This window comes from Protopterus annectens, chromosome 4.part1, assembly GCF_019279795.1.
Source record: "Protopterus annectens isolate FY-2018-M chromosome 4.part1, PAN1.0, whole genome shotgun sequence".
In the NCBI taxonomy this organism is placed as follows: Eukaryota; Metazoa; Chordata; order Ceratodontiformes; family Protopteridae; genus Protopterus; species Protopterus annectens.
The window spans coordinates 121,988,144-122,010,896 of NC_056734.1; the positions used below are offsets into that span (position 1 = coordinate 121,988,144).

Below are 22,753 nucleotides of genomic sequence, written 5' to 3' on the forward strand. Positions count from 1 at the left end.
AATCGGGGACAGTTCAGAGGTATGGTCCCTATTTGTTCCCCCAATGGTTTATGTCCTGTCCAGTGGATGTGCTGTTAGGGGTTGAGAGGTATGGGTGTCAGCTATGCCCATTTCGGAATATTACTTACATCCCCGGGGCAGTCCTATTACGACTTTGCCAGCCAACACCTGCACACCTAGGCCCATAATTGCATACCCATAGTTTCCCCCACCTGCCACTCCTCTACAGCACTCATCCTTACTGTGGGTGCAGGTGGGGTATAAACACACCACTATACACTGCCCACTCTCCCCATGTCGGGACACATCATACATTGTGTCGGCCCATGGGTTATCAGGCTTGCACAACCTACTTGTCCATGTACATCTACAGGCTGGTTTGATAAGTCATTACTGGGACTGCCTCCGATCATTAATTTTTGGTGTCCCACAAGGACATCGATGTCTATGTTTCAAGATTAGACCTGGCAGGTCTCTCCCACTGGTAGTATCCTGCTAGTGGTCTGGGAAGCAGTGGTGTGTTTACCTTTATTGTGTGTCTGTATGTCTCACCGGCCTAGCTGGGGGGTGGGGGGGTTGATGCTATGTGTGACACGTGTGTTTATTGGACCACTCACCCCCACATGCACGGCCTGCGAACATATGTTACTCGCAACTGCTGTATCATATCCTAGCTATATACATGTGTATATTTACAGTCATATATATATATATACATATATATATATATATATATATATATATATATATATATATATATATTTACATTACTATATACAGATATATCTGTATATGTATGCATACATGTATATTTATATTTCGCTGTCTATAGATATATATATATATATATATATATATATATATATATATATATATATATATATATATCTCACAACATATGGGTCTATGGGTGTTTGCATATGTATATATTTATATGTGGGTATATAACTGTAGTCTGTCTCTGCATGTATGCATTTGTACTACAGAGAGGGAGAGGCTTATCTCTATGTTGCTATGGGTAGATATACACACACATACCTCTACATATATGTCTACATTTGGTTATTCCATTCCTTGCCATACAGATTACACTTTGCTGCAGTGTGACTCGTAGTGGGTGTGGCTGCACATTGGGCAATGCCTCTGCCCAGTGAACACATTCGCTTACATCCCTAGGGCTGTCCATATAGGCCCACATCAGCCAACACCTGCACACCTAGACCCATAAGTAGCTACCCATAGTTCCACCACCCACACCTCCTCAACAGCACCCATCCTTACTCTGGGTTCTGGTCTGTTCTGGACTTACCACTATACACTGCCCTCTCTCCACTTCACAGGACCCATTTCATACAATTGTCTCGGCCCATGGGTCATCAGGGTTTCCCACCCTTGTATTCCGAGTATGTATACACTGCAGCCAGAATGTCCATTCCATCACCTTCTTTTGGTCTTGGCAATTTTTGGGGTGTCCCACAAGGGATGCTCCAGTCTGTGTTCCAAGATTAGAATTCACGGGTGCACTGTGTACCCCCCCGGTTGTATCCTGCCTGTGGTCTGGGGAGCAGTGGACTTTTTACATTGTTTGTGTGTATGTTTCCCGTGTCCAGCTAGGGGGGTGGAAGGTCATGCTACGTGTTTCATGTTTCTTGCTTGGGCTCCTCACTTCCATTGGCATAGCCTGTAAACATATGTCATTCTTGTGTGCTGTTTCCTATCATAGCTGTATATCTGTGTATATCTACACAAACACACACACACACACACATATATATATATATATATATATATATATATATATATATATATATATATGTGTGTGTGTGGTTTACTATTAAAAGGTAGAACGGCACTCCTTCGACTGTCGTATAGCCGACAACGGAAGGTCAAAACTGATAATCGCGAACTCAAAACAACAATCTAGGAATGGGTTTCAACATGGGTCGAGGTAGGGGAGATGTTTGTAGTTCAGAATAATACGAACACCTACCTCAACCCATGTTAACACCGTTCCTAGATTGATTTTTTGACTTTGACATTCGACATTTACGACCTTCCGTTGTCGACTATACGACAGTCGAAGGAGTGCCGTTCGACCTTTTAATAGTAAACCATATATGTATATCTATATATATATATATATATATATATATATATATATATATATATATGTGTGTGTGTGTGTGTGTGTGTGTGTATATATATATATATATATATATATATATATATATATATATACATATATGTCTGCAACTTTATATATATATATATATATATATATATATATATATATATATATATATATATATATATATATATCTATATATATATATATGTCTGTAAAGCAATACATAACCAGTGCAAACACACTTACACATGCTTACTGGTGTTTATATATGCTTCACCTGCTTACTAGTGCCTTATTCATTATGACACTGACACTTCACTCCAGTTATCTTTGAATTGATATTTTGCAGGTTATGCAGTGGACAGATGTTGCAATATGTTCATGTATGGATTACCGATAGTAAATGGTATGTGATACAGTGGGATTCACTACGGAAATGTTCGTTAGGGGGTTGTTCTAACCAATACACTGTTGCTGTGCTGCTTCATTTGCATATATACCCATATACCCATGGCTCCTGGTTCCCCAAACACACACCCCAACGCCTCCCTAACACTGCTGTCATCCATTCTCCATTCAGATTCGTGGTGCATCCACACCACTACACGTTGGCCACTCCCTATTCCTATAGACCCATCCCATCGGTTGACTCACTCCACGTATCCTCAGAACTCCCAAACATTTAGTCCACAAACATTGGTGACGTGAGTGACCAAAAGAATACTATTTGCAATTTTTGGGTTGTCCCACATGGGACATGCATGTGATTATGTCAAGATTAGACTCTATACTTCATTACATCCTTACTCCCGTTAACATGACAATACAATTAATTAAGATGTATGACTATGTGGTAATTCACACAATACACATGAGAGCCTATTTAAGTACGTGTTTGGCGTATTTCTTTTACAAATAGACCGGTTTAGTAATTGGCGTTGCCATAGCAGGCAGATCGCAGGAATGATTCCATGTGTGAGGAAGTCCTCACATTTGATTATTGTCAGCACAGCACTGACTTCAGACATTGTGCACGCCTCGTCTGCACAACCTATTATTCTATCTACTGTCGAGGTTTGTAAGGGCACATTCATGTTATATATGTCTGTAAATGGAATGAATGTGTTACAGAGAATGTACTTCTACATATTGATGTCTGCATCTGTGTATGCATATATACCTATAACAAACTCACTGACCTCCACAGGCCGGTCCAATTAGAACCAGCCCATCAAACCCTGGCAAGCCTGGCTCCATGATTTCATACCCATAGTTCCTCCACCACACCCATGTTCAAAATACACTCATACCTTCCATTGTCCACTTGTTATCATAACCATGGCACACCTCCACACATTACCCTCTCCAGAGCATTAGTGGCCCTACACGTATGTTGTCCCACCCCATGTAATTTCAGGCTCTCCCACCATTTAGTCCTTGAACATTCCTGCCCTTGCTTGTGTAATGGTCGGAAGGCCAAATGGTCTATCTATTTTTGGGTAGTCCACCAGGGACTACCCTCTGTGTGTAAAGTGGACTTAGCAAATCAACAATGTTACTCCCACTGGTAATATCCTGCTAGTGGTGTGAATAGCAGTGCTTTGCTCACTCCTGACCAGCTAGATATGACATACACTGACAGTGCTATATAATACTGGGGTTGCTGTTGATTCCCTTCTCATTCCTTTTGTATGCTTTATTGTTATGTCATTCTTTCTTCATATATATATATATATATATATATATATATATATATATATATATATATATATATTATATCTGTATATACTTATATACATTTCCTATGCTGGGCACTGCTTCACTTAGACTTGCTTAGTGATACTTATATATGTTTACTGCTGCTTATTCGCACTTACACCTGCTTACTAGTACCGTATTCATTATGACAGTGCCACTTTGCTTGAATTATATTTAAGTTAAATATCTCATGCGATACTCTTATGTCGGTTTTATGGCAAAACAACATTTATTCCACATGGAAAATGATATGTGCTATTGTTGGGCTCGAGCCATGACTGCCTGTATGATAGGCAGATGCTCTAAACACTACACTATTGACACTTACGTTGATTCCGCTTGTTTTTCTATATTTGAATGAATATGATGTGTAAGCTACGCTCGGCGGAGGGAGGCGACACTCAGACACGCTGCGCCTTGCTTACACCTTCACTATTGCTGCAATTCAAATGTATAATAGGGACATGGGGACAGGGAATGTAATTGTGACAGTTCTAGGGACAAGGCTCTACATTCCACTACGTGCTTGTGTGTTTACTACTTCAATTTTATTTCGCCATTCATGGACACTCTTGTATGCTTAGCATACATTTCGGTATCCACGGACACTGACTTACTGACTTACAATTAGGGGCGGGCTCTACTAGTAGGCATAGTAGGTTTTGCAAGTGATGAGGCATGTTTATGCCTCCGTAGAGCACTTGTACACGCACCCTGCACTCGCATACATTTCCTGTGCACATCGAGGGTGCAGTGGCACGCCCTCATACATATTCATATGGCACTGCTGCACCGTCTGTAGTGAGGACGCTTGGCGCAAGGCTAAAACCGTCCTTGTGCCGAGCTTCTTAAATCCCAGAGAGTGTAAAGAAAACAAATCACAGTATGCAAAATAGAAAAAGGGAATAAAGTAATACAAAACACAACAAATAAAAAGCAAACTAACCTTTCCCTCACAACTAACTGTAGCAGAATCTGGGTGAGCCTTTCCAGTAAAGCTCTGAAATGTTTTATTTCACCCCTTAAATAAAAGGTTTAGTTCCAAGCTCCACCCCCTCAGTTCACAGATGATTAACCTTAGCTGACCTGTTGTAACTTAGGTGTGGCTCTTTAATTGACCGCTTCTAATTTTGACTCACAAGGGACAGAGCTGTGTTCTCTTTTCAAGTTTTAGTATGCAGTTAAAAGCAGAATACAAGTAAAACACAGTGTAAAGAAAACAAATCACAGTACACCAAATAGAAAAAGGCAATAAAGCAATACAAAACACAACAAATAAAAAGGAAACTAACATTTTTCTCACAGCAAACTGTAGCAGAATCTGGGTGAGCCTTTCCAGTAATGCTCTGAAATGTTTTATTTTACCTCTTAAATAGAAGGTTTAGTTCCTAGCTCCACCCCCTCAGTTTACAGATGATTAACATTAGCTGACCTGTTGTAACTTATGTGTGACTCCTTAATTGACCTCTTCTAATTTCTGTCTGACTTACAAGAGATCACAAGTGGTTTCTTTTCAAGTTTTAGTATGCAGTTAAAAGCAGAATACAAGGAAAATACAGTGTAAAGAAAACAAATTACAGTATACAAAATAGAAAAAGGCAATAAAGTAATAGAAAACGCAACAAATAAAAAGCAAACTAACCTTTCCCTCACAGAAAACTGTAGCAGAATCTGGGTGATACTTTCCAGTAAAGCCAGTGTGACCCATTCCCATACCGGGAGTCGAACCCGGACTGCCTGGGTGAAAACCTGGAATCCTTACCACTAGACCATATGGGGCAGCCAATGTGGACAGTAATCTGATGTTTGACCAACACATACCCAAGGTAATAAGAAAATCATTCTACTCACCCAACTTATATGTAAGGGTATGACATCCAGGTCCAGTGAAGTTATAGTACCACTTTACTTGGCCCTTAACAGACCCATCATTGAGCACTATTGCTCCTTCAACATGTACCTGACCAGGCATATGCAACAGTTGGAAAGCCCACAGAGGTTCCTCATCAAGAGAATTCAGGGTATAAGCACATTGTCCTATACAGATAGGGCTTTATGACTATCTCTATACTCAGTCTTCTGCAGGTTACTGAGAGGTAATCAATGCCTGTCATATAAGGCATGCACAAGCTCAGCCTTGATGAACCTTTAGTACATCTGCAAAATGAGTATCACCAGATACACCAGATCCAAGGATTTAAACTTTGGAATGTAAACAAAACATGCTGGCCAGACAGATGTGTGTCGCAAAGGATCCTCATGATCTGGAATACGATCCCCATCCATATGAAGTAGTGTCCGTACCTAACCCTACTAATTCTATTCAAATGTAACCTTGGCCATTGGATGGGAGATTGAAAATTCACCCCTGGTCTAGACCCCATGTCTCTCATAGACAGAGGCCAACAGTAAATATTCTCTATAATAGTCCCCCCACTATACTATTAGCAACCTCCTAAGTAACATACCCCTCCAAACAGATTCAGGATAATGGCACGGTAGTTTCCAGGCTCCATGGTGGCAACCCCTTTGTGGAGTGGGATAACCTTCACTGTGTGCCATTCAGTAGGCACATAGCCTAAGGTGAGGCTATGATTGAACATGGTACTTAGGTGGGGTGCCAGTTCATTCTGTAGTTCATGTAGTACGTAGCCTGGGATGTTATCTGGTCCCATGGATGCTGTGTTCTTGGCTTTGGAGAGCATGGTCTTTACTTGTTCATCCGTGATTACAGGGGCTTTGCATTCTTATGGTATTAATATGGGCCCTTTGGAGGGTGAGAGGTAGGTAAAGTTAGCACTGAACCTATTTGCCAGAATGTTGGCAATATCGGTAGGTTCTGTATATTTAGTGCCGTTGTGCTGTAGTTCAGAGTAGATCTGAGTGTTGCCATTGAGATTCTTGACATAGCTGTAGAATGCTTTTGTGGTTATCTTTGGAATCAGTTGCGATTTTATTTTCATACTTGGCTTTGGAGGATTTTATGAGGGATCTCAGCTTCTTGCTGAGGCTGACCAGGGAGTTTCTCCAATCTTAGGATTTTGCTCTTTTTTGCAACATCCTCCTCCTTCTGTTGCAGAGTGTTTTTATGGCAGGGGACCACCAGATTGGCTTCCTTTTTTTGGAGGATAGCATCTTGATTCTGTTGGGGGTGGCACGATACATGCACTCGTGTATGTGCTTATAGAGTGCATTTGTGTAAGATTCAGCAGTTGCACCTCTATTTTCCATCTGTATGTGTGTCGTGAAGTTTGGCACTTCTGTCTTAAGAAGCATGAAGTTGGCTTTGGAGTAGTTTATGATGGTAGTTTCCTTAATGGTGAGTGGGGGTGGGATGTGGATTCTAGGGTGATTAGCTTGTGGTCGGATCTAACCAGCAAGGAGTTGACCTCTGGGATGGAACACTGGTTACCCATGTTGGTAACGACCAGGTCCAGGATATTGCTGCCCCTGGTGGGGGTGTGGACGAGCTGATCCAAGGCATTGGAATTTATGAATTCCAGAAAACATTGAGGGAATGAGTTGGTACATGAGTAGTTTTCCCAGTTGATGATGGGGTAGTTGAAATCGCCCATAATTAAGGTATTGAGCTGTACCTTAATATTTTCCAGTATCTTAAGAAATGAAGAGTGGGAATCTTGGGGCATGGTGGGGGATCTGTAACAAGCTGCAACCTGAATTGCAGTCTTGCCCAGTGTTAGCTGCACTTGGATAATTTCGGATGCAATATGTTGAGCAACTAGCCTGGAGGTGTGGATATCCTTAATGAATATGGACAAGCCTCTGCCTTTAGTGTTTTGGTCCAGGTTATGTGGCCAAAAGGTGTGGTATGAATTATAGCCTGGTAATGCAGGTGTGCTCTCTGGAGCCTTGAACCAAGTCTCTGTCACTCCACAGATGTCGATGTTCTCCATTTTAAGGAGTGCCTTGAGTGAGTGCATTTTGAGGTTTAGACTTCTAGCACTGAGTAGCATTACCCTCAGAGTTTACTTGCTTGTACCTTTATGATGGTGAATTTAGTATTTGAACCTTGCCTAAAAAAGGCGCTATAGGGGTGGCAAGAGCCTTAGCCAGTATCCGGAATCTCAGGGGCACAGGTGCAGGAAATCTCTGGCAAAGCATCATGGTCTGTCGACCATGTCGTCCTAGTCAGACAGATAGAGGATCCCCTTAGAATGACACCAGAAGCTTAGCCAATTGTTGAAGTCAATCATTTTGTCCTTGTACTCTGGTATCATTCTGTGCAATGGCAGGATGCTACTCAGGGCTAGGGTCATTCCTGCCTGGGCTACAAGATTTGAGAAGTCCTCCATGTCTCTTTTCATGTAGTCCAGGGAGGTATGTCTCAGGTCATTCACACCAACATGCACAATGACAGAGTCATATTTGTACTTGTTGTGGAGTGACCTCAGTGTGTGCATTATGTGGCAGATCCTGGCACCCAACAGGCAGCTGACAGTAACTTTCTCCTTGTTTAGCCTGGTGAGTGGGACATCAGTGTGCCTGACTATAGAGTCACCTATGACTAGTGTGTTGGGTACATTGTTTTGCCTTATGGGCTGAGGTTGAGTGGCACACTGATTTTGTGGGCTATGTGTTATTTGGGTAGTATTGGGGGGGTTGCCTGTGTTTCAGCTTGGTAGGTCTCTGTCACTTGGGCAGATTTTTATTGAGAGCCTCCGTGAATGTGAGTGTGTGCTTTGTGTTTCTATGTGTGAGTTTGGGTAGTGTGGGTTTTGAAGGACTATATGTTGAGTGCGGTGTGGTGTAGGTGTTAACCTTCTCCTCTTGACTGTCTAGTCCAGTCTTGGCTGGAGAGTGCTTGGCTTCCAGTTTGGCTATATAAGCGCATCTCTCACAGGTTGTAATGTTGGGTGGTAGGAGGAGAGGGTTGTCAGTGTACACGAGGCAATTGCTACATTGCCGCAAGATTCCCAGATTCATCAGGTGGACAGGAGAAAACACCGGAAGCTGACCCATGGACATGAATAGATAGGTGCTTATTAATTTAAGTATTAAAAACTGTTTTCCTCTTGACAAGTGAGGAAAGTTGAGTGTTGTAGTAATTTGTAGTTTATTTAGTGCTTACAATGAGTTCTAAGAAAGTGCTGAGCACAAGGAAACAGTTTTGAGTTCTGAAACTAAACATACTGGATAGTTCTAGTTAAAACTAGCTAGTTTTAGCACCATTCCCAAGAAAAGAAGCAGGCCACGGCCTGTTTGATGATCCACAGTCTTGTCCCAGATGATGCAAGTGTCTGCAGGCTTGTAGCCTTTTTCTGGTAGATGCCTTGAATAGCAACCGGACCAATCAGGTATGTTAAGCACAGACATTCACTCTTCAACCAGAAAGAGTCAGGAATCAATGCACTCCGCTCCTACCCTCACCAGGATCACAATATAGGCACAGATTCTAAGCTGTCACCTATAAAGCAGTTATTAAGCTTTCTGGTGATCAGCAGTATCCAGAAAATAATGTAACTGCACTCCTTCTCTCACCAAGAGGAAACAGAAGCACTAATCCCAAGATGACTACTGAGAGGTAGAATGTGGGCTCTACAATAAGTGGTGGTCTTGCAATAGATGCTTAAATGTAAGATGAAAAAATGGTTTATCCTAAACATTGCAGTGTGCACTAGAGGAGTTAGATGTGAAAGTGGATAACTTAAGTTTTACTTGTCTAAAAGTTGTTTTAGTGGAGAGTCACTATTTTTAAAATAGCAAGATAGACTGAAAAGGGGTGGTCACTTTTGTATTCTGGTACTATGGAATACAGCAGGATGGCCAATAAATTTAAAAAGTTGAAGGGTAGTGATTTCATAAAATGATAGAGGAAATGAGATATATGGTCAAATTAACATAAGGGATAGGCAACTAGAAAGACAGTGGTATTTAAGAACACAACAGTAACCAGGTGGAAGGGTGGGAAAAATTTCTGTCTGACTCACAAGAGACAGAGCTGTGGTCTCCTTTCAAGTTTTAGTATGCAGTTAAAAGCAGAATGCAAGTAAAACACAGTGTAAAGAAAACAAATCACAGTATACAAAATAGAAAAAGGCAACAAAGTAATACAAAACACAACAAATAAAAAGCAAACTAACCTTTTCCTCACAGCAAACTGTAGCAGAATTTGGCTGAGCCTTTCCAGTAAAGCTCTGAAATGTTTTATTTTACCCATTAAATAGATGGTTTAGTTCCTAGCTCCAACCCCTCAGTTCACAGATGATTAACTTTAGCTGACCTGTTGTAACTTATGTATGACTCCTTAATCAACGTCTTCTAATTTCTGTCTGACTCACAAGAGACAGAGCTGTGGTCTCTTTTCAAGTTTTAGTATGCAGTTAAAAGCAGAATACAAGTAAAACACAGTGTAAAGAAACAAATCATAGTATACAAAATAGAAAAAGGCAATAAAGTAATAGAAAACACAACAAACAAAAATAAACTAACCTTTCCCTCACAGCAAACTGTAGCAGAATTTGGCTGAGCCTTTCCAGTAAAGCTCTGAAATGTTTTATTTTACCCCTTAAATAGAAGGTTTAGTTCATAGCTCCAACCCCTCAGTTCACAGATGATTAACCTTAGCTGACCTATTGTGACTTATGTATAACTCCTTAATTGACCTCTTCTAATGTCTGTCTGACTCACAAGAGACAGAGCTGTGGTCTCTTTTCAAGTTTTAGTATGCAGTTAAAAGCAGAATACAGGTAGAACACAGTGTAAAGAAAACTCATCACAGTATACAAAATAGAAAACGGGAATAAAGTAATACAAAACACAACAAATAAAAAGCAAACTAACCTTTCCCTCAAAGCAAACTGTAGCAGAATCTGGGTGAGCCTTTCCAGTAAAGCTTTGAAATGTTTTATTTTACCCCTTAAATAGAAGGTTTAGTTCCTAGCTCCACCCCCTCACTTCACAGATGATTAACCTTAGCTGACCTGTTGTAACTTATGTGTGACTCCTTAATTGACCTCTTCTAATATCTGTCTGACTCACAAGAGATCACAAGTGGTCTCTTTTCAAGTTTTAGTATGCAGTTAAAAGCAGAATACAAGTAAAAGACAGTGTAAAGAAAACAAATTACAGTATACAAAATAGAAAAAGGCAATAAAGTAATACAAACCACAACAAATAAAATGCAAACTAACCTTTCCCTCACAGCAAACTGTAGCAGAATCTGGGTGAGTCTTTCCAGTAAAGCCAGTGTGACCCATTTCCGTACCGGGAGTCGAACCCAGGCCACCTGGGTGAAAACCAGGAATCCTAACCACTAGACCATATGGGACAGCCGATGTGGACAGTAATCTGAACTTTGACCAACACATACCCAAGGTAATAAGAAAATCATTCTACTCACCCAACTTATATGTAAGGGTATGACATCCAGGTCCAGTGAAGTTATAGTACCACTTTCCTTGGCTTTTATCAGACCCATCATTGAGCACTATTGCTCCTTCAACATGTACCTGATCAGGCATATGCAACAGTTGGAATGCCCACAGAGGTTCCTAATCAAGAGAATTCAGGGTATAAGCACATTGTCCTATACAGATAGGGCTTTAAGATTATCTCTATACTCAGTGTTCTACAGGTTACTGAGAGGTGATCAATGCCTGTCATATAAGGCATCCACATGCTCAGCCTTGATGGACCTTTAGTACATCTGTGAAATGAATAGCACCAGATACACTAGATCCAAGGATTTAAACTTTGCTTGCAACATAAACAAAACATGCTAGCCAGACAGATATGTGTCCCAAAGGATCCTCATGCTCTGAAATAGGAATCCCATCCATGTGAAGCAGTGTACCCTACTAACTCTATTCTAATGTAACCTTGGCCATTGGATGGGATATTGAAAATTCACCCTTGGTCTAGACCCTATGGCTCTCATAGACAGAGGCCAACAGTAAATATTCCCCCACTATACTTTTAGCAACCTCCTAAGTAACATACCCCTCCAAACAGATGCCCACATTACATGTGGACACAATTGGATTGTCTTGGGTTGCACAGCTAGGCTTATAATGTCCTTGGTGGTTGTTAGCCTAGTATATACCTATGAACCTATGAATCTACATAAAGGTAAGTTATTGTGGTTTAATACCTTTTCTACTTGTTTGTGCCATGTGGAGGTAGTATGTTTAGTAATCTGGGTCATGGTGGGTAGAACACACATTAGAGAGTTGTATTTTAAGGTTTGCATGAATCAAATCCCTCTAAGGTTTGGCATACAATTAATCAAATTCTCCATCCTGGCAACCCTTCCTCTTCAAACTCCTGCCCTACAAAAACACCACTAGAAACTGTGACTATCTTCAACTCTCACTTTATTGAATCTATCAAGAAGATGCTACCCTCCAGCTCCCTAAATACCAACACTGTAACCTCTCCTAGCTCCACTGTCTCCTCAAACTCCAGTAATACATTCTTTCTCAAACCTGTACCTACCAGCTACATCAAAACTCCACTCAGCAAACTAAAACCCTGTTCTCTTTCTGCTGATAATATTCCTCCCTACTTCCTTCAAGTAGCAGCAAACTATCTAGCTCTTCCTGTATCAATTCTCATTAACCACTCCATCTCTGAAGATAAAGTCCCCACTATCTGGAAGGACTTCTACACTCTACCTATACAGAAAGGAGGTAACTCTTCAGAAATCTCCAACTTCAGACCTATAGCTATCCTTTCACCCCTCTCTAAAATCCTAGAAAAATGTATTCACAAACAGGTCATACAACACTTATTACAAGAACATCTCCTTACCCCCACTCAGCATGGCTTTTGCCCAAAACACAGTACCACCACACCTCTTCTATCCTTCATTAATACTATCTCTGAAGTAAGTGACAATAGCAAACTGGTCTCCTGCTTATTCCTTGATCTCTCAAAAGCTTTTGACACAGTCTCCCACTCTCTCTTTCTAAACAAACTGATTAGCCTCAACTTCTCTACCCCTACTATAGAACGTTTTTCTAGTTATCTCTCAGATCTACAACAATCTGTAAAATGGCTATCTGCTCCCCCCCCCACTTTACCTGTTACAACTGGTGTCCCCATACTTGGTCCACTTCTCTTCAATATCTTTACTAACCTACTCTATACATCTTGCCCTCAGTCATCACTTGCCCAATATGCAGATGACTCCACAGTTGTTTCTATCACTGACACCCCCACTAAACTTTTCTCACTTACTCAGTCTTCCTTTAACTCACTTGAAACTTGGCTATCCAACAACCAGCTTATACTGAATCCTAACAAAACCAAACTCTTACTGTTCCTCCCCAAAAATCTTAACAATCTTAAATCTTCCTTCTCCATACTCTCCCTAAACAACACACCAATCATAGTCGAACCATCCACTAAACCCTTAGGTGTCTTAATCAATGACCAAGTAAAATTTGATCTACATGTTAACAACACCATCACTAAAACACACCAAAAACTGGGGCTCAGACAGAAATAAAACATTCCTCACTAACAAAGCAATGACATCACTCTCACATGCTTATCTACTACCAAGTCTTATGTACAGTTCCCATATCCTAACTAACCTTAACTCATCACTCCACAACAAGTTAGAATCTACCTATAACAAAATCGCCAGATTTGCAGTAAACTTAAATTATAAATCTCATCACTGTCTCTCTCTAAAAACTTTACACTGGCTTGAACTTTCCCATTAGCTTCTTCTCTCACAACTTATGGTTATTCATTCCATTTTATAGCAACCCTCTTTGTGTCCCAACCTATCCCCCCTCATCTCCTACTACACTCTTTCCAGACCTCTTCGAAGCTCTGATCAAGACCTACTTCAAACCCATCAACCAAAGAATAAAACTGGCTACAATGTTTACAGCTACAACCTCGTCAAATCATGGAACAAACTACCCCAAGAAACCAGGACTCTCAACAATGCAAAGGAATTCAAATCAGCATTAAAAGAGTACCTGAACAGTCTATGGTCCTGCAGTTGTACACAGCCTCCTTAACTTATTCTCAAGTACTCAGCCTTCCTTACCTATTTTCTCCTTCCCATTTCTCCTACTGCAGCACACTTGCCTATTTAAACCTATATACAACTTCTCCCCTAACTACAAAAATCTCACTTTTCCTTTCTCAACCAAAACACACTTCCACTGTCTTAGTACACCATTCAACTATCTCTGTACCATAACTCCTTCATCCAATACCTCCTGACTATACTGCGTTTCCTCCACAACCCCATCTCTGAACCAAAGTCTTATAATTAGTTTGCTATATGTGAACCCTAGTAAACTTTAATCTATCTAGTCTGTAACTTAACCTGTCTGTACTTAATACTGTTAGTAACTGCAAACTTGTTTATACACGTCTATACTCAATTAATGTCTATTTTGAACACTGCTAACGTCTTGCTAACAAATGTTACCTGGAGCTGTTCTCCAAATTATTGACGTATTACCTTTTTAATTATTGATGTACTACCTTTTTCTACCATTATATTATGTAAAGTGGAACTTTTCTCTCCGGGCCTCCACTGAAAAAGGCCTATCAGCTTAGTTGAACAAAACCGGTCAACAGATGTAAAATAAAATAAATAAATACATAAAATAATTTCTGTGTATAACACATTGCATTTTGCGAGATTGTGAAATTCAGATATTTGACAATGTTTTGAGTTCTAACATAGTGTAGCTCAATAGCCTGCCATGAATCTTGTTTATTCATGTTAGCTGACTGTGTATGATGGGGCAAATAAATAAATCAAGTTCCTGCTCTTATTACTGAAACCAAAGAATGGAACTGAAGCAACAGTGTGAGTCAGGAGAAGTACAGCTTTCATCAAGAATTATGACGACTCAGGCAAAAACTACTGAATACCATTAAATAACACAGATGTAATTCATTAACATTTAATTCAAGCTTTCAGATGACTGTGCCCATAATTCAAAATACTAGAGCATGTTTTTATTTATTTTTAATACTAAACATTCTTGGTCCATTAACTAACTGTAACTAAATTACTGATCTCTATGATGTGTTTTATGTCTAATAAATATTTACTACATGTAGCACATTAATGATTTTGAGTGGGCATGTTCTGCACGCATACAACTGACACAAAATGCTGTTTAAGCCACTTCAATGATTTTTTTTTTTGATTTTTTTTTTATCAAATACATCATTGTACTAAGCACAAACAGCTTAAAGGTGCATGCAAAATTCTTCCATAGTCTAGAAGACAAAATTAGCATACGGAAGACAAGGTGTAGTTGCTTTCACGAACTGAAATATGAGGGCAACCTAACAAAGCTAAAAAAGCATGCAGTGGAAAAGAAAAGATTAAACAGAGAAATGGGACTGGCTTTTTAAACCACAGTGGCATAAATCATTGTCTCATGTCATGCTGTAAGTGCTGCAAGTGCTGTTTTAAATATTCAAACATCCATCACAGAAACTATGAGCATGCAAATGGCTAAGACTGCCAGAAATCTGCATATTGTCCCACTGCTTCATTTGTAGTAATATGACTATGTCACATTACCTACTTCAAGTTCTGGGTCTAAATCTCATAAAATCTAGTCCATCATCTTTTGCACCGTATACTGCTTGTACTATTTAATGGTCATGTCAGCCTCCAGAACAACCTTCATTTATTTGTTAACTTTATAAGGGGGACCTTTTTCAGCCACAACCTGGGCTAAAGACATGACAGAAATTAAATCCTTTCATTTTTCAAAATTTAAGAAAATGGGTGAAATTTAACTTGTATTCTATTGATTTAATGTAACATAGCTAGATCTTCAAAAATGTCATTTCCAATAGGATATTAATACAAAGGTTTACCTGGTTAAAAAAGTGCACTCTTTACAACAGTGTAACATAGTATCATTAAGCACAGGTGAAAAAACAAACAGACACCATCTTCTTTATTCTCAATAAACATAGCATGATTTATTAACAAGCATAAAAGAAGAAGTAAATAAAACAAAAAAAAAATCAAGCAGCAATAATAGCCACCAGGGTAGGAGTTACTGGTGAACAGACCTTCCAAGAGGAGAGAAGCCCTCTACCTGGGACTCAGATGTCAATGCACTCCTGCACAGTCAGATAGTTCTCTCATAATGCCCACCCTCTTGATCAATGTTGCTTGCTTACAAGGCAATGCATTCTGTGATCCTACCACTTTCTCTGTGAAGTAGTTTTTCTTCAAGTCAAACTTTAATGTTTGTCCTGCCAGCTGTCAACCATTTCTCCTTCTCTCCACCTGTCCTTTCATAGCTCCACTTGTCTCACTGGCACACTAACAATGTAATGATGAAATATGCAATAACCATAGCACCCTTTCTCTTGTAATGTATACAGCCCTATATTTCCCAGACATGCCAACAATCCAGCTCCTGACATTCTCTTCAACATTTGGTAACTCTTATTTCCATGTTTCTATCAGACTAATTACCATTTCTCTTTGTAGCCAGAGGAATTGCACATAGTACTCTACATGTAGCCTTACCAGTGAACAGTACAGTGAAAGGATGACTTCAGCATCTCCAAATGGATTGCATCATGCAACCCAGCTTCTTATTAACCTTGTCACTGCTCTGTCACACTGCCAATCATTATTCAATCAGTTTACGGCAGTTATCACCCCCAAATTCCATTCTTCCTGTCTTCACCTGGGGGGGGGGGGTCACACCACCAGACATACATATTGTCCACATGTTGTTTACTCTAAAATGGATAGCTTTGTACTTTTTAGCACTAAATCCCATATATTCATTTAGGCTATAAACCTGCTAGCTGCTTGCCTGTACTGAAATGTGTGTGTGTGTGTGTGTGTGTGTGTGTGTGTGTGTGTGTGTGTGTGTGTGTGTGTGTGTGTGTGTGTGTCTGTGTGTGTGTGCGTGTGTGCGTGTGTGTATATATATGTGTGTGTGTATTTTATATATATATATATATATATATATATATATATATATATATATATATATATATATATAATCTCTCTCTCTCTCTCTATATATATATATATATATATATATATATATATATATATATATATATATATATATATATATATATATATGTATATATATATACGCTCAGTGCTCAATGTTCATAAATTCAGATCCTTATACCAGACTGTATAAGAGTTTGCTGAGACTAATAGAGTAGTTATATACACTGCTGTCAAACCATTAGTCCTTTGCACATTTAAATGCCTCTATACTTCCAGTTTTTTTTAAAGTCCATTGGCAAACTATTCCATAATTTGCAAATAAACTGTTGTTTCTGGTTACCATGACATAAGCACTAAATTAAATTCCAAGTGTTGCTGCCATGGTGTCGTCATTCACACATTTATAGAGCCATATTAAATCCCTTCTTACCAGTACATTATAAATATAATGGCATTTTTTTTAACCTGTCCTCATAACACAGGCACTCAGCTCTAGTGATTTGTCTAGTAAAATATCTTTGGATCCTTTCCAGCTTGTTATACTAAGAGTGACTACACCTACAGGCCACTATGCCACCCCTACAGTGACACAGCAGATAGTGGTGCTCCTCACAGCAAGATGTTCTCTGGTTTGATTCTCAGCTAGAGTGCCTTCTGTGTGGAGTCTGCATGTCCTCCCTGTGCTCACGTGGGTTCCCTCTGGGTGCTTTGGTTTTCTCCCACATTCCAAAGACTTGCAGTAGGTTGATGGGACACTCAATTGGCCATAAGTGTCAGTGTGTTTGTGAGTGTGTAATGTGGAAGCTCTATCAAGGTAGGGCTAGCTACCCGTCAGTGTAAACCTTAACATTAGATGATTGTCACTGGAGAAGTGGCACCCCACCCTCATGTGCACAATGTGGTTATGGCTGGATACCTGCAGACAGCTGCAGCGTATTCAGTTACAGGTCTTGGTAGGACATTTTCTTCCCTATTAGTTTTGCTTTGTAAGATTTTCTTTGTAACTCCGTAACACTTTCTAGTTGTCACTTGTACATTATTCCATACAAAAGTCCCATATCTACAATAATACCCAAATCCTTAATCTTCACCTTAATTTTAAATATAATGTTATTTATGGTGTATGGGTAGCAATGATTGTTTTTGCCAAAGAGCAATATTTTTCATTTCCTGGCATTAATGTCTATTTGCTTTCTGAATAACAACAAGTATAAGTCGTCCACAAATCCTTGTAACTTAACTTGATACTTTACTGAGTTCATAGCTGTTCTAAATTTCATGTCATCAGCAAACTTGCTAATCCATATTCCAGTATCTAACATAAATAATGTAAATAAAATCGGTCCCAGAACTTACCCTTGTGGTACACACACAGTAAAGGCACACCTCTTCTTGCACATGTTGACATATAGTATATCTCCTTGACCCTGTTGTCCAGAAGGGTCCATGAGCTAAACCACTTACCCAGTAAAAGTAAATAAATGGAAATCATTACAGGTGTTAAGTGTTGTAACCTAAAATTCAACAACTATTGTACTTCAAAGAAAAAAATGTTGATCCAGCACATAGGGTGACAATCTGCAAAGGAAAAGGATCTGGTATAACTTGATGTCAGTCATTTGAAAGTGTACCATTACAATTTGTTGAATATAGTTCAGTTCTTTTCTGATTAACTGCAGATTTCTTTCAAATAAAAATTCTGTTTTAGCTTATCAATATTTCATTCACTACCATAGCCTGCATCCCTTCAAAACATTTAAAACAACTTGGAGCATACCTCTCAACTGTTCAGATTTTTGCCTCATATTTTTGGTCTGTTCCTCAAAAAATTTGTGATTTTCTGGATTTTTGTAGCAAATCAGTGAGGACTAAATTAATTAAATGGCAGGCATTTGAGTTTCAGACTTTATACTTTCAGAAAATGCATGGTAACACAATACTTTATTCTAGCTACTTTTTAAGTTTATACGATCAATATTTAAAATGTGTACCATTTTTGGGGCTTTGTCCCCCATTTATTTTTGGCTTTGTCCAGATTTTTTGTGCTAAGAGGTTGAGAGCTATGAATGCAGTAAGCACCATCTTCCTACAGGCTATCAGCTGTTACCTTACCAGTGAAACTGTAACAGCTACCTGAAATACGACTTAAATTATACAGAGAATCTTCCAAAATGAAGTACTGGGAAGGAAGAAAAATCCAGATATAAAACAAACAAGTAAGTAAATCAGCAGAACAGCAATATCTGGACACACAGCTGAAAACGTCAATAAAGAAACTGTATAAAACAGCACAAAGTACTTGAATAAATTGAATACGGAAATAAGCGCTTTCACAGTAAAATTCCAAAACTGCTTCATCAGATAAAATAGTCAGTGCATGCTCACTTAATATAGAAGCTCATATCCAATCACAGACATTGACTAAGACACAATATAAAACATAAACGCTGCATAAAGCAATACATACAATAAAACCAGGAACTAAGGTATAAAAAATATATGTATATACATAAACATAATCATACACAAAATACATTCATTTAAAAAGTCTTCTGGCTTTAAGGGTGGGTTTAAGTGGAACAAAGCCATTCAAACCCTTCCCTCTATGTGATTGCAGTCTAAGAATCCATTGAGATTCAATTCTTTCCGTATAATTACGGATGTCTCTTAATCTCTGTGTTGCATATACCCTATCAATCACCCTAAACATAAAGGAATGACATTGCCCTGTTGACTTAACATGTTTCGCTAATGCATTTTTCTCATATCCAATCCTAATAGAATAGATATGCTCCCTGATTCTATCCTTCATTCTGCGATTACATTTACCCACATAGAATGAAAAACATTCAACGCAGTGTGCTACATATATCACGTCCCTCGTATTGCAGTCCATCTGTGTTTTAAAACAAAATCTGCGTCCATCATTAGGATTGACAAATACATTGTCAGTCTCAATATAATTGCAAAAAGTACAGTCTCCACATGGAGTGGTACCTAAAGTAATAAAATCCCTTATGACTTGTTTATTACGGTCTGGATAACATAGCATCTGCTTCAGACTTCTCTTATTTTTATATCTAAACTTAGGTTTATCACTAACCACTTCTTTAACTTTCTCATCAGTCAGAAGTACCGGCCAATGCTTCTTAATGATGTCAGTGATAGTTCTTATATATCACTATTAAACTGTACGGGTACTGCCAGAGAAGTTGGTGGTATCCCTCTAACTCCAGGGACTTGGGCAGCTGAGCCAAAGTAGGGTTGGGCTCTGCTATCTCTCAATTCTGCACCAGCATGCACCCCTAATTCAACTTCCCTTTTACTGTATCCTCTATCCTTAAATTGCCTTTTGAGATTACCTATCTCTTTTTTAAAAATATGATCATTATCATTCAAATGGGACATTCTCATCCCTTGGCCTTTAACTATATTATGAAAAATGTGCGGTGGATGCATGCTAGTGCGATGTAAGAATGTATTCCTATAGCAGTCCTTCCTATATAGATGTGTGCCATAGGTGCCATCCACCCTTCTATCAATAGTTACATCCAAAAAAAATCAATGGTAGATCTAGAGCATTTAGAAGTAAATTTAAGAAACCGAGTAGTCCCATGCAGATATTCCAGAAAACCACTCAAATCTGATTCACTTCCATTCCATAATATATATATATATATATATATATATATATATATATATATTGTCTACAAAACAATTATAGAAGTAAATGCAGTTGAAAACTCATGTCCTCGGAAGACATAACTGTCTTCCCAAAACGCCAGAACCATGTTGGCGTAACTATTGGCACATGATGTGCCCATAGCCACGCCAGCAGTCTGTGCATAATAGCTACCATCAAAAATGAAGACATTATTGTCTAAAATAGTCTCCATGAGCAGATAAATCAAATCTATTAATTTATCATCATAGGTTTTATGTAGAGACAAATACCTACTCATATATTCAATTCTAACTTGATTAGGTATGACCGTGAAAAGGGATTGAATATCCATCTTCACCATCATACAATCAAGAGCTATAGTATTTTGTTCAACAAACATAAAGATTCTGCAAAAAATGTTTTGAATCCCATAGGACCACATTAGATTGATCCAATATTGGCCTAAGTTGCTTCTTCACAAAGATCGAACAGGGTTTCGTGACCCATCCAGCCCCCGCCACAATCGGCCTAAATGGAGGGGTCACCAGATCCTTGTGGATCTTCGGGAGACCATGGAAAGATGGAATCCATGGAGATGTAACAGTTAAATAATCAGCTAGTCCTGTATCAATACACTCACTGTGCAAACAGTCCTGTATGACATCATTCACACTAGCAATAATATGATGTAACAATTCATCAGTAATAGTAACATAGGTAGAAGAGTCATTAAGCAAATCTTTAACACTTTCAAAATAGAAGTTTCTATTCATGACAACAATCGCTCCGCCTTTGTAGACGGGGCGAATAACAATATTATCATTGTTAATAAGTCCATTCAGGGCTGTTCTTTCATCAGATGATAGATTATAAAAGCCAGGTTGTCTATTGGTATCATTAAACATAGTCCTAATATCATCCTCACAGAGGATGGGCGCAGATTTTGTTTTAAAACACAGGCGGACTGCAATACGAGGGATGTGATATATCTACCACACACCGCTGAATGTTTTTCATTCTATGTGGGTAAATGTAATTGCAGAATGAAGGATAGAATCAGGGAGCATATCTATTCTATTAGGATTGGATATGAGAAAAATGCATTAGCGAAACATGTTAAGTCAAAAGGGGAACATCATTCCTTTATGTTTAGGGTGATTGATAGGGTATATGCAACACCGAGATTAGGGGACATCCGTAATTATACGGAAAGAATTGAATCTCAATGGATTCTTAGACTGCAATCACATAGAGGGAAGGGTTTGAATGGTTTTGTTCCACTTAAACCCACCCTTAAAGCCAGAAGACTTTTTAAATGAATGTATTTTGTGTATGATTATGTTTATGTATATACATATATTTTTTATACCTTAGTTCCTGGTTTTATTGTATGTATTGCTTTATGCAACGTTGATGTTTTATTGGGGGTGTGTCTTAGTCAATGCCTGTTATTAGATATGGGGTTCTATATTAAGTGAGCATGCACTGACTATTTTATCTGATGAAACAGTTTTGGAATTTTACTGTGAAAGTGCTTATTTCCATATTAAATTTATTCAAGTACTTTGTGCTGTTTTATACAGTTTCTTTATTGACATTTTCAGCTGTGTGCCCAGATATTGCTGTTCTGCTGATTTACTTACTTGCTCGTTTTATATCTGGATTTTTCTTCCTTCCCAGTACTTCGATTTGGAAGACTCTCTGTATTTTTACTATTTTACTGGGCAGAAGACATGGCTGAAGGGATTAGTAGTAACCTGAAGGAACAGGGTGATTTGAATAACCAAGTTAATAGATTCTCCAGGTTCCTTGCATTGAAGGGGAATCCTTTACTCAATTCGTTGTCCATCAATGCAACTCCTACGGAAGACAACGCAGCTAATAGTATGCAGCTGCATTTGAAAGTTTGCGCCATTGAGAATGACCTCTTTCGCATGAAACTTCTCCAGCATCAGCGTTTTCACATGGAGGCATGCCTGCAGCATGGCGTCGTACCAAGGGGACTACGAGTTCTAGTTATGCCGACTTATGGTAACCATTATCCGTAGCTCCTGGCGAAGTGACAGAAACTGAACTTGTAAGTAAGTTTCTCATATATTCAGCTACTGATTGAATTTTTTAAACCGATAGAACAGGAACTGCTGGAAGCAGTCCAGAAACAGCAGCAACTCTTGTACGAGGTAGGACCAACAGATGGGATTGATGTGAAACTTTGTGAAGTTATAGATAATGTGTCATTGTATGAGAAGAAGCTTTT

General features: G+C 38.9%; 1 non-coding gene across 1 annotated transcript; it reads right to left on the minus strand.

The window, feature by feature from the left end:
- Positions 1–11,102: 11,102 nt before the first annotated feature.
- Positions 11,103–11,174, minus strand: TRNAE-UUC. The gene has a single exon. It is a non-coding gene; the product is annotated as a tRNA-Glu (tRNA).
- Positions 11,175–22,753: the final 11,579 nt, after the last annotated feature.